Source organism: Hordeum vulgare, chromosome 4H (assembly GCF_904849725.1).
Source record: "Hordeum vulgare subsp. vulgare chromosome 4H, MorexV3_pseudomolecules_assembly, whole genome shotgun sequence".
NCBI lineage: Eukaryota > Viridiplantae > Streptophyta > Magnoliopsida > Poales > Poaceae > Hordeum > Hordeum vulgare.
In genome coordinates, this window is record NC_058521.1 from 388997461 (window position 1) to 389009452 (window position 11992).

The following is an 11992-nucleotide window of genomic DNA, read 5'->3' on the forward strand; positions in this document are numbered from 1 at the left end:
AAAATTACTTCATCACCACCATCACCTAAGAAGTAAACTTGAGTACACAGGTACGTATGGGAACCACCCTTAGCTTGTTCCATGCTTGGGGGAGGAGCCGGTATCGTATCACCATACCTTTTACCATCATTAACTATATCAGTTCGATCCTTAGTTACCCCTTGATTTAGAAGAATAAAATTTCAGTATCATTTAGTTTTAGGTGTTTGCTTCGTTATATATCTATCAATGTAATCGAGTTGCAAAGTTATATAATAAAGAGTAGTTTGAGTTTGTTTGCTTTACCTTCTTGCATCAATCCTCGCAATGAAAATAATAAATCAAAGATCATATTCTAATCCATTGGGAGTGGTGACTCCACATAAAAAGAGTACGATTGATAAAACTTGTTTGTAGTTGAAAAACATAGTATTAGTCATTTGTGAAATTGCATGAAAAAGTAATAATGGAAGAGAGGTCTCACATATAAATATACTATCTTGGACATCTTTTATGATTGTTGGCCCCCATTAAATATTAAATGCATGATCAACTAGTTGACGTTGGACAAGGTAAACAACATAATGATATATGTTTGCTTATATTAACATAGAAGTCGTATTGTTATGGATCCTCCAACATGTGGTTCTTGATCATAACTTTCGCTAGCCAAAACTTTGCACCAAGTAGAAATACTACATGTGCATCCATAAACCCTTAAACGAGTTTCATGCCATGAGAGTCCACCATATCTACTTATGGATTGAACACGGCCCTTCAAGTAAGTTGTCATCGGTGCAAAAGCAATAAAAATTGCTCCTAAATACTTATGATCATTTATTGTAAGGGAAAATAAGATTTCTACGATCTTGTGATGGCAAAGAAATAAAGTGACAATTTTTTGGGAGTACGCCAATGGCGTACCATATTTTTATAGAATATGGAATAGTTTTTACAAGAGGCGAGGCACAAAGCATACATTTGCGCCGATGCAAGGACACACTCAACGCCAACACCTACGAGTTACTCTAAGATGACTCTCTCACAAATCTATGTAGACCACCCACTCCGCCCGCCGCTCGCTTCCATTGTTCCACCTCGCCTAGGATTGCCATGGCCAGCTCTCTAGACCTCATCTGTTGTTTAGTCCTGTTGAAAACCCTAGCATTTCTTTGCTTCCAAAGAGACCACATGATCGCTATGACCAGTGTGTCAAATCCTCACTTATCCGCCCTATGGAAGCTACCCCTCTCTTTTATCCACCAATATATCATTGCTTTGGCCATGGATGGGTCTTGAACACCGATTTGCAGTGTATGCCAGATTGTGTACCAAACCTCCCGAGCAAATGGGAATCTAGTGAGAATGTGCTCAACATTGTATTCATCTCGCAGGCAGGTATAGCATGGAGAGGGGGCATCCTACAGTCCATGACGAGCTCCTCCAAATCTTGCATTTGAGAGGTGCACAACTCCTCAAATGCACTTAGCCATGGGTGGGCGCGGCAGATTAGCACAAAGACTGCTATACACTGAGCGAGCAGAGTATTGCCTCGAGGCAGAGTAGGTCCAGGTGAAGGCGTCCGGTACCTCCGTGTTCCTACTCACCATGGAAGTTGCGTGGCATAGGTGCATGCACTGCAACTGATCTGTGAATTAAGTCTTGGGCTGGCAGTCTATCAACCATCTGCTGTCGAGGAGTGCCTGCTGCACCGTGCGCGTGTTGGCCACTCTGGTGTTCACCGTAGCACGTATCAAAGGTGTAATGTCCTTCACGGAAAATCCGTTGATCCACTGATCGCGTCAGAATAGAACTTTGTCTCCCCTTCCCGTCTCTATGCATACCAAGGTATCAAACACCATTTGGGCCTACATGTTTTCTGCCAAAGCAAGGCCCTGCCATAGCCTATGGGGTTCCGTCCTTTTAAGCCATTCCCATCAGACATGCAGCGCTAGGGATTTACGTTTCATGTTCTTGATCCCAAGCCCACCATGGCACTTGGGACAACAGATGGTATCCCAAGCGACGAGGCATTGTCCACCATTTACCTTGTACTTGCCCGCCCAGAAGAAAGATCTCATGCACTTGTTGATTTCCTCGAACACCCAGGTTGGTGCATCCATTAACATGAGATGATGTATAGGTCTCGCGGATATGACAGATTGCACCAGGATCAACGATTTGTTCCACTGAATCAGACCTCTTTGCCAAGACGGAAAGCAGTACCGAACATGATCGAGAAGAGCCTGCCAACCAGCCCTGGTCAGGTAGTTGATGGCAAGCGGGAGTCCAAGATACGTGCATGGGAACGCCGCGAGGTCGCAATGAAGCAGGGCAACCACCCTCATTTTGTCCTCCGGCTCTCCTTCGATCATGATGCCTCACCAAAAGTTGCAGGGGTGGCTTTCACCAAGTTCAAATCCTGAGTGGATGGCTTGACGAATAGTGCCACATCGTCCACGTATACGAAAATTCTGTGCATAGTTGTTATCCCAAAGAAGGTGCTGAGCACTCCTAGCTCCATAGTCTTACTCACCAATGTTGAGAGCACATCGAGTGCTATGACGAAGAGGAGGGGAGATGGGTTCCCCTTTAGGTAGACCACACGCATGTCCAAAGATCTTTCTAGGTACTCCATTCACTATGACCTTAGTCGCCGCGGTCCGGAACAAGATCGCTATCCAATTGTTCCATCTGGCACTGAAACCCTTGGCAGTCATGACCTCAAATAGGGAAGGTCAAGAGAGAGAGTGAGAGCGAGAGAGAGAGAGAGAGAGAGTCGAACACCCGTGAGATCTCAAGCTTAAGGAACACCCTAGGTTCTTTGCGTGCGTGAATTCTCCTGACCACTTGCCGAACTAGCCGCAAGTTGTCGTGTAGGTGTCTTCCCTTGATGAAAGCTGACTGATTGTTTCCAATGATCTCCTTCATGGGCCTCCATAGCTGGCTCGCCAACACCTTTGCAAACAACTTTGGGATGTTGTGAGGTAGGCTTATGGGGTCGTAGTCACCAATCTCTTCAGCATTCAGCTTCTTGGGGATAAGAGCAATGTGTGCCTTGTTTAGCTTCGTAAATCCGCAGCCGTCACCAACATATAGCTTGAGGATGACCGCCATCACATTGCTCTTGATGATGGGACATCCTCTCTGATAGAACACCCCAATGGATCCATCTGGTTCGGGAGCCCTGTCCGGTGGTAGCTCCTTGATCACTCCCCAAACCTCCTCCTTCGTGATCATCTCTTCGAGGTCGCTCAAGATGTGTGACTGTATGCCCAAAAACTATAGGTCAAGGGTATGCCTTCTTACTTGATCATTTCTTAAGAGGTTGTCGTAGGCATCAAAGAAAGCCTCTTCCTTGAGATTTTGGTCCGGATAGTCACGTCATCGCGCTTGACGTGCGTGATAAAGTTCTTGGACCTGCGGTCGTTAGTGACTGCCTGAAACAACTTTGTGTTCACATCGCCTTCCTGTAGCCATCTCAATCAAGATCTCTGGCGGTTGATGGTTCGTTCAAGGGTGGCGAGACCAAGCAGAGCATGCTTCAAGGTATGATGTAGCCACAATTCTGGCCTCTCAAGGACTCGCCGCTCCTGCGCAATGTCCTGTTTATGGATCACCCAGTTTGCCACCCTCATAAGTAGCTTCACATTCCCCATCTTGCGCTGCCCCCAAGCATGTAGATATGATGTCGTGTTCCCGAATAGAGTGTCCAGGTGCTTGTATGGGTCGACAACTACGGGGTTGCACACCCAAGTTGCCCTGATAGCGTCATCCAGGTCCTCAAGCTTGGTCCAAAACATCTCGAACCGAAATCTTCTCTTAGTACAAAAGCCCGCACTGGTGGTCAGTAGAAGGGGTGCATGGTCCGAGACTCTTGTCGACAAGGTTTGAAGTAGATACTCCATGTTATCCAGCTCCGAGTCCACTGAGGTGAGGATGCGGTCGATTTTCGTCAAGGTGGGTGCATCCCTCGCATTCGACCATGTATATCTCCTGCCGTGCATGTACATCTCCTTTAATTCGTGGTCATCTACACAATCCATGAACCTCACCATCTTCCTATGATTGATATTAGTATTGCTCTTGTCCTCCATCCATAGAATCATGTTGAAGTCACCAAGAACCATCCATGACCCTGAACAGTCCAAGTGCTTGTTTCTTAGCTCCTCCAAAAATTGCGATTTCAGCTCATCCCCCTACGACCCATAGACTACAGTGATCCACCATGGTGTGCCCACATTTTTGTGTACCAACCCTATGAGAAAGTTAGGATTCAAGCTGATGTTGTCCACCATAAGAATTGAGCTATTCCATGCCATGAGTATCCCACCTCGAGTCTCCACCGCCAACAAGTACACAAAGCCATCAAAGGGTGGCCCCACACATTGCATTATGAGATATTGATCTATTACATCCATTTTAGTTTCTTGGAAGCACACCATGTTCACTCTCACTGAGCTTCCAAACTCACTCACGACTTTATGCTTAGGACGGTTATTCAATCCTCGCACATTCGAACACAGCACTTGCGGATGTGTATCCATGGATGAATTACCCACCAACCGCCACACATGCACCTAGTGTTGTCGCCCTCCATCTCCTGCTCCCTTGGGACAACTTTGTCGAATAGGCCAGCAATGTTCCTCACGTGTTGCTCCCGCGGTGGCAAGTCAAACAGTGCTTGCAACTCGTGAACTACCCCGTCGTCAACCACCATGTCCTCCGGTACCGGCCCCAGAGCATGTAACTGTATGTTCTCCACTAGACTCTCGATGGCCCGACAAGGAGTAGCCAACTTCTTGGCTATCCTTATCATCCACTTGGGTGTGAAAGGTACCGCCTCCGACCTCAGCCTGGCTGCCTCCACTTCCTTGAGCAGCAGTGGCGCAAGATTTTTTATGATGCTGGAGAAGAACCCCTTCAGTTTGGTGTAAGCCATGGCCTTGTGGGCGGTCATCCCATGGTGTCCTCCTCTGTGCTAGGAACTGGAAGAGCGACGTCCTGCTAGTTGCTCACCATCCCTTCCATGCCTACGTTACCAGTACCACTGCATGCAACTGGGCCAGCTTGCATGGCCTCGTTCGTGTCGCCCACTTGTGGCTTGGGGTGGGAAGAATCACCCTTTTCCCTGATACGCAGCGAGCCCCTATTTTGCTTCTTCATGGTGGGTTTCGAAAGGAGGGACGTGACAATCCTGAGGCCTTCTCCCCACTTTTGTCTCCTCTAGCCCCAACTACGGGGTCCACCTCTACTGCCACTGAACGCACCACGGGGTCCACCACCATAGCAATCAGGCACGCCATCGGTTCTCTTGCCGTGTGACAGTTCTCCACCAGCTCGGCTTGCGTCCCGTGTGTTGGAAATATGCCCTAGAGGCAATAATAAAATGATTATTATTATATTTCCTTGTTCATGATGACCGTTTATTAAACATGCTAGAATTGTATTGATTGGAAACTCAAATACATGTGTGGATACATAGACAACACACTGTCCCTAGTGAGCCTCTAGTTGACTAGCTCGTCGATCAAAGATGATCAAGGTTTCCTCGCCATATACACTAGATGTCATTTAATAATGGGATCACATCCTTAGGAGAATGATGTGATGGACAATACCCAAAGTATGAACATAGCATATGATCATGTCAGTTTATTGCTACTGTTTTCTGCATGTCAATGTATCTGTTCCTATGACCATGAGATCATGCAACTCTCGGACACTGGAGGAATACTTTGTGCATATCAAACGTCGCAACGTAACCGGGTGACTATAAAGGTGTTCTATATGTATCTCCAAAGGTGTCTGTTGGGTTGGCATGGATCAAGACTGGGATTTGTCACTCCATGTGACGAAGAGGTATCTCGGGGCCCACTCAGTAATACAACATCACAACAAGACTTGCAAGCAATGTGACTAAGGAGTTGGTCACGTGATCTTGTATTACGGAACGAGTAAAGAGAGTTGTCGGTAACGAGATTGAACTAGGTATGGAGATACCGATGGTCGAATCTCGGGCAAGGAACATAACGAAGGACAAAGGGAACAACATACAGGATTAACTGAATCCTTGACATAGAGGTTCAACCGATAGAGATCTTTGTAGAATATGTCGGAGCCAATATGGAGATCTAGGTCCCGCTATTTCTTATTGACCGGGGAGTGTCTCAGGTCAGGTCTGCATAGTTCTCGAACCTGCAGGTTCTGCACACTTAAGGTTTGGTGGCCGAAGGTTGTTTGGAGTCCCGGATGAGATCCTGGACATCATGAGGTGCTCAGGAATGTTCAGGAGGTAATGATTGATATATATGAAGTCCTGTTTTGGTCACGGGAAAAGTTTCGGGCTAATCGGTAGTGTACCGGGAGTGCCGGGAGGGTGCCGGGGGACCACCGGGAGGGGTGTGACGTCCCAAGAGCCTTATGGGCTGTGAGAGGAGGTGGACCAGACCCTCGTGGGCTGGCCGGAGCCTCTCTCATAAGCCCATGCGGCTAGGAGAGGAGATAAAAGGCAAAAGTCCTTTAAAAGGAAGGGAATGAGCAGTCCTCCCAAAGTAGTCCACCTCCCTTGTGGGAAGGTGGACTCTTGCTTAGGGTTCGGCTGACCCCTTCTCCTTGGAGTAGGGGCCATAGCTGCCTCCTCTCCTATCCTCCTATATATACTAGAGGTTTTGAGGGTTTTGAGACAACGAAATCATCCATGTGTTGTCCTCTCTCTAGATATGTTTTTCCTCTAGTCTAGTTTCAGCGGTGCTTAGGCGAAGTCCTGCTGGAATAGCTCCACCACCATCGTCGCCACGCCATCACGCTATTGGAGAACTCATCTACCTCTATGCCCCCTCTTGTTGGATCAATAAGGCGGAGATCGTTGTCGAGCTGTACGTGTGCTGAACGCGGAGGTGTCGTCCGTTCGGTGCTAGATCGGGACAGATCGTGAGATGGCTGTGATTTGGAAGACGTTCCACTATATCAACCATGTTTCTTAACGCTTCCCGCTTAGAAATCTACAAGGGTATGTGGATCCGATCTCCCCCCTCGTAAATGATCATCACCATGATAGGTATTTCATGTGCGTAGGTAATTTTTTGTTTCCCATGCAACGTTCCCCAAGAGTGGCATGATGACCAAGGTTCATGCGTAGATGATATCTTGAGTAGAAAAAAAAGAGTTTGTGGGCATTGATGTTCAATTAGCTGCCCTCCTTAGTCTTTTCTTGATTCGACGGTATTGTTGGATTGAAGCGGCCCGGACCAACATTACTCGCACTCTTACGAGAGACCGGTTTCATCGACTAATATGCAACTTGTTGCATAAAGATGACTGGCGGGTGCCTGTTTCTTTAACTTTAGTTGAATCGGATTTGACCGAGGTGGTCCTTGGAGAAGGTTAAATAGCAACTTGCATATCACCATTGTGGTTTTGCGTAAGTAATATGCGATCATACTAGATACCCGTAGCAGCCACATAAAACATGCAACAACAAATTAGAGGACGTCTAACTTGTTTTTGCAGGGTGTGCATGTGATGTGATATGGCCAAAGACATGATATAATATATTGGATGTGTGAGATTATCATGCAGTAATAGTTAAATATCGACTTGCACGTCGATGCTACGGCAACCGGCAGGAGCCATAGGGTTGCCTTTAATTTCTTTGCGCTTGGAGATGCTTTGCTTTGTTGCTAGTAGTAGCTTTAGTAGTAACGTCATAGTTAGAGCGACAACCTTGATGGTGGCACAATGATGGAGTTCATGTGTGGCGCTAGGGACGATGGAGATAATGCCGGTGCTTTGATGATGGAGATCAAGAAGCACAAGTTCATGGCCATATCATGTCACTTATGATTTGCATGTGATGTTAATCCTTTTATGCACCTTATTTTTCTTAGGATGACGGTAGCATTATAAGGTGATCCCTCACTAAAATTTGGAGATAAAAATTGTGTTCTCCCCGACTGTGCACCGTTGCGACAATTCTTCGTTTCGAGAGACCACGTGATGATCGGGTGTGATAGACTCAACGTTCACATACAACGGGTGCACAACAGTTGCACACGCGGAACAGTCGGGTTAAACTTGACGAGCCTAGGATGTACAGACATGGCCTCGGAACACAAGAGACTGAAAGGTCGAGCATGAATCATATAGTTGATATGATCAACTTGGAGATGTTCACCATTGAAACTATACTCAACTCACGTGATGATCGGACTTGAGTTAGAGAATTTGGATCATGCGACACTCGAATGACTAGAGGGATGTCAATTTGAGTGGGAGTTTATTAGTAATATGATTAGCTAAAATCAATTATCATGAACATAGTCAAAATGTCTTTGCAAATTATGTTGTAGCTTGCGCTGTAGCTCTACTGTTTTTGATATGTTCCTAGAGAAAACTTAGTTGAAAGATGATGGTAGCAATTATGCGAACTGGGTCCATAAACCGAGGATTGTCCTCATTGCTGCACAGAAGGCTTATGTCCTTAATGCACAGCTCGGTGTGCTGAACCCCGAGCGTCGTCTGGGGATGTTGCGAATATCTCACATACACGTTTTTGATGACTACGTGATAGTTCAGTGTGTAATACTTAACGGCTTAGAATTGAGGCGTCGAAGACGTTTTGAACGTCATGGAACATATGAGATGTTCCAAGAGCTGTAATTGGGATTTCAGGCTCGTGCCCGCATTGAGAGGTATGAGACCTCCGACAAGATTCTTGGCATGTTCAGATTGTTGAGAGGTATGTGCTCAGATTGTGTGAGTACTACAATCGCTTAAATCGAGTGGGAGTTAATCTTCTAGATAAGATAGTGATTGACATAGTTCTCAAAGTCACTATTGTCATGGGAATGAACATGACAGTAGAGGTGTAGGATATGAAAGGAGAGGACGGAGTCCTGGCTACGACAAGCTTGTACGCAAGATGTATGAGTTCAGGCCCCTCTTGCAGAGGTAACAACCCTACCTCTTAGTGCTCGGGAGATCTTGCGGTGTGGAATTTGTGTTACAGGGGGGTGCGAACCCTTGTGCCAGAGCGTAGGGGTAGCTTATATAGAGTGTGCTACCCCTCATCAGGGGCCAACATCTAAGGGTTCGATCAATATAGTTTAAAGGTGTACCTTACTGATAATGTATGTAATTAATGCTATTCATGATGATCAACCGAACGCTCACGTGTTGGCCTCCATGGAGTGGCTTCTGGTCTTCTGCCTCGACTGGTTTCTTCCGAGTGGAAGTTGGCTGTCGAGTGAAGGGGAACATATTCCGAGTGATTTCTTACCGAGTGACTCAGATGCCATGGCTATCCAGTAGGAATCTTCTTCATGACCAACAAGTCTTAAATGAGGTACCCTTAGGTAGGACATCTAGGTTAGGCATGTGACCCTACCCTAGGTACATATCCCCATCATTAGCCCCCGAATGGATCGGGTTTGAGTGAGGAAGGGGTCGATGCGGATTCTGTCGAGATATACTGATCTTGAACATACTTCCATCCTTGATAGAACGGTGTTTCAACTGAAGTCTTCATCATTCACCCTGATCGATTCTTTTGTGAAGCACGTTCTAGTGAATTTAAGCATTTGAAGTTGATCCGAGTGGTTGACGGGATCTTGAGATGTGACGAATCACTTTGTCAAGTCCAGTTTCACGGATTCGAAATTTTGGTTAACGCGCGCTGCGTGATGATGACACAACAACTAGGGCAAGTGGGGCAGAGATGCCTCGATTATTGCACCGCCCTTATCGCCATGTATCGCGTCTCCTCTGTTATCGGGATAATAAGAGATCCGGGGTCCAATAGTTAGTGATTCACTCGGGCGGTTATAAATCTCGTCGGCGCTAGGGTTGAATCTGTGCCTTCCTCCGATTCTCCCCTGCTTCCTCTCCACCTCCGCCTCGCAGGTGCTGCTTTGATGTGTCTCCGGCGCCACGGCAATGACGAAGGGCAAGACGAGTCAGCTCGAGTGTGCCAAGAAGGGTGGGAAGTCGAAGAAGCCAGGCGGCCGATCTGCGTTGCCGCTAGGGTGGATCCAGGGAGATTTTCTCCCGTCCACTGTCCAGAAGGAGGATGTTCGGTAGCTTGTTGAACACCGGATGGTGGCCGAGAAGTCGTGGAGGCTGCGAGAAGGAGAACTCGAGCCAGAGCCTTGTGAAGGGGAATGAGTCCTCCTCCTAACTCACATTCAAAGGTTTGTCTCTGCCCCCTCATCCTTTCATCCGCGGCTTTCTGCATTACTTTGGTGCGCAACTTCATTATCTTCCTCCCAATTCCATCATGTATCTTGCCGCATTCGTCACGCTGTGTGAATGCTTTCTGGGTTGTCCTCCTCACTGGGGACTGTTCAAACACATATTCTCTGTGCGCTCCCAAGCAGTGAAGAAGGCAAATCCGAGTGATATTAGGACTCATGTCATCCAATTATGTGGTGGTCTGGCGATTCAAAAGAGGAGTAGGAGTATGTATCCTTAAATGACCCTTCCCGAGTTAGTCTGGAGCTGTCAGTCGACTTGGTATTATTGCAATGATATTGCATCTCCAAACATGTCGACTGACCTTCCCCCATTCACCTTGGAGCGACCGACTGCTCCTAGGACGATAAACATGTTCGATGATGAGATGACTCGGGTGGGGATGTTGGTAAACAAGGTGGTTAACTTGGTCCGTGGCGGAGTGACGGAGATGGACTTGCTTGAGACGTTCCTTGATCGGCGCATTCAACCCCTTCAGGAGAGGGATCACGCCATGTGGCACTACTCGGGCCCTGTGGATTCCACTCGGTCGCACCCGGAGGAGATTTCTGAAGAAACCGTAGCCCATTGGATCAAGAGCATCACTTGGGCCTGCGACAATCCATTGGGAGCCAAGCGGGTCTTACCTTACTGTGCCGAAAACAAACCACGAAACCTGGTGCGTTATTTTCTTTCCGATTACCTTCATATCTTTGTCGGGTGACTAGATATTTGACCGATTGACTTTGCTACTTTTGTTTTTTTGGAGGAATGGACAAATATGCATTCGCCCGTACCCAACGGGGCTCATCTTGACATCGGCGGGGAAAGCGAAGGTGGCAGCATTGACAATGACTACAAGGAGGACAACAAGGGGAACGAAGACGATTCGGGTGAGAGTGAGGAAGAAAACCAGTCTCCTCCATGCCCCGAGTCACGATCCAAGCATCGCCATGATCCAGTGGCTGCCCCAAGCAAGACCTTAGTGTCCGGCACCAAGAACGTGAAGTGTGACACAGCTGTTGCGACTGAATCTGCAGAAAAAGCCGCCAAACAACCCAAGCGTGATGCTCCTAAGCCTCGGAAGGCCCTGCCCCAAATGAGGATTGCCATGCCAGTCGCTTCAACGTGAGTGCTTGTCTCTTTCTTTCTTTTGTCATTGTGTTTTTCCATGCCTTTGACAACAGAGTGAATTTTATTTGCCAGAGCTGCTACCTTGGTGATGTCGCCTGCTGGGGATGAAGAAGATCCCATGGACTTGGATGTTGTGGACATGCCTGCCTCTCAAAAAGGTATGATGAGTCTTTATTCTGCTCTGATTTCTAGATGAAATCCGTCGACTGAACTAACATACACTGTCGACTGGCAGCTACAGATGTCATCCTCTTGGATGACGAGAGAGAACTGCAACGTTCGAATGTCGAGTTAACTAAGCCATGCCTGAAGCACCGATGTCGAGTGCTCCTCCAGTCAGTTCGACTGCTTTGATTACAGCTCCCCCGACTGGTTCAATTGTTGTGACAACAGTATCGACTGCGCCTCCTCTGGTAACTTCTATTACCTCTGCTGCGACACCGACTCCTTCAGCGCTTGCATATTCTCTGCAACGTCTCCCGGAAGATCAAACTGGAGTTGCTAAAGAAGCCATGATTCAAGCGAGACAGATGATGCAGCGGGCCAGAGAGGCGTATGAGGCTAGCAAGTTGGCATACGATGCCAGTTTGGTGCTTCAAGCTAACATCCGAGTAAGTGCAATTGTAAGTTCATTTCTGATTCAATCTTG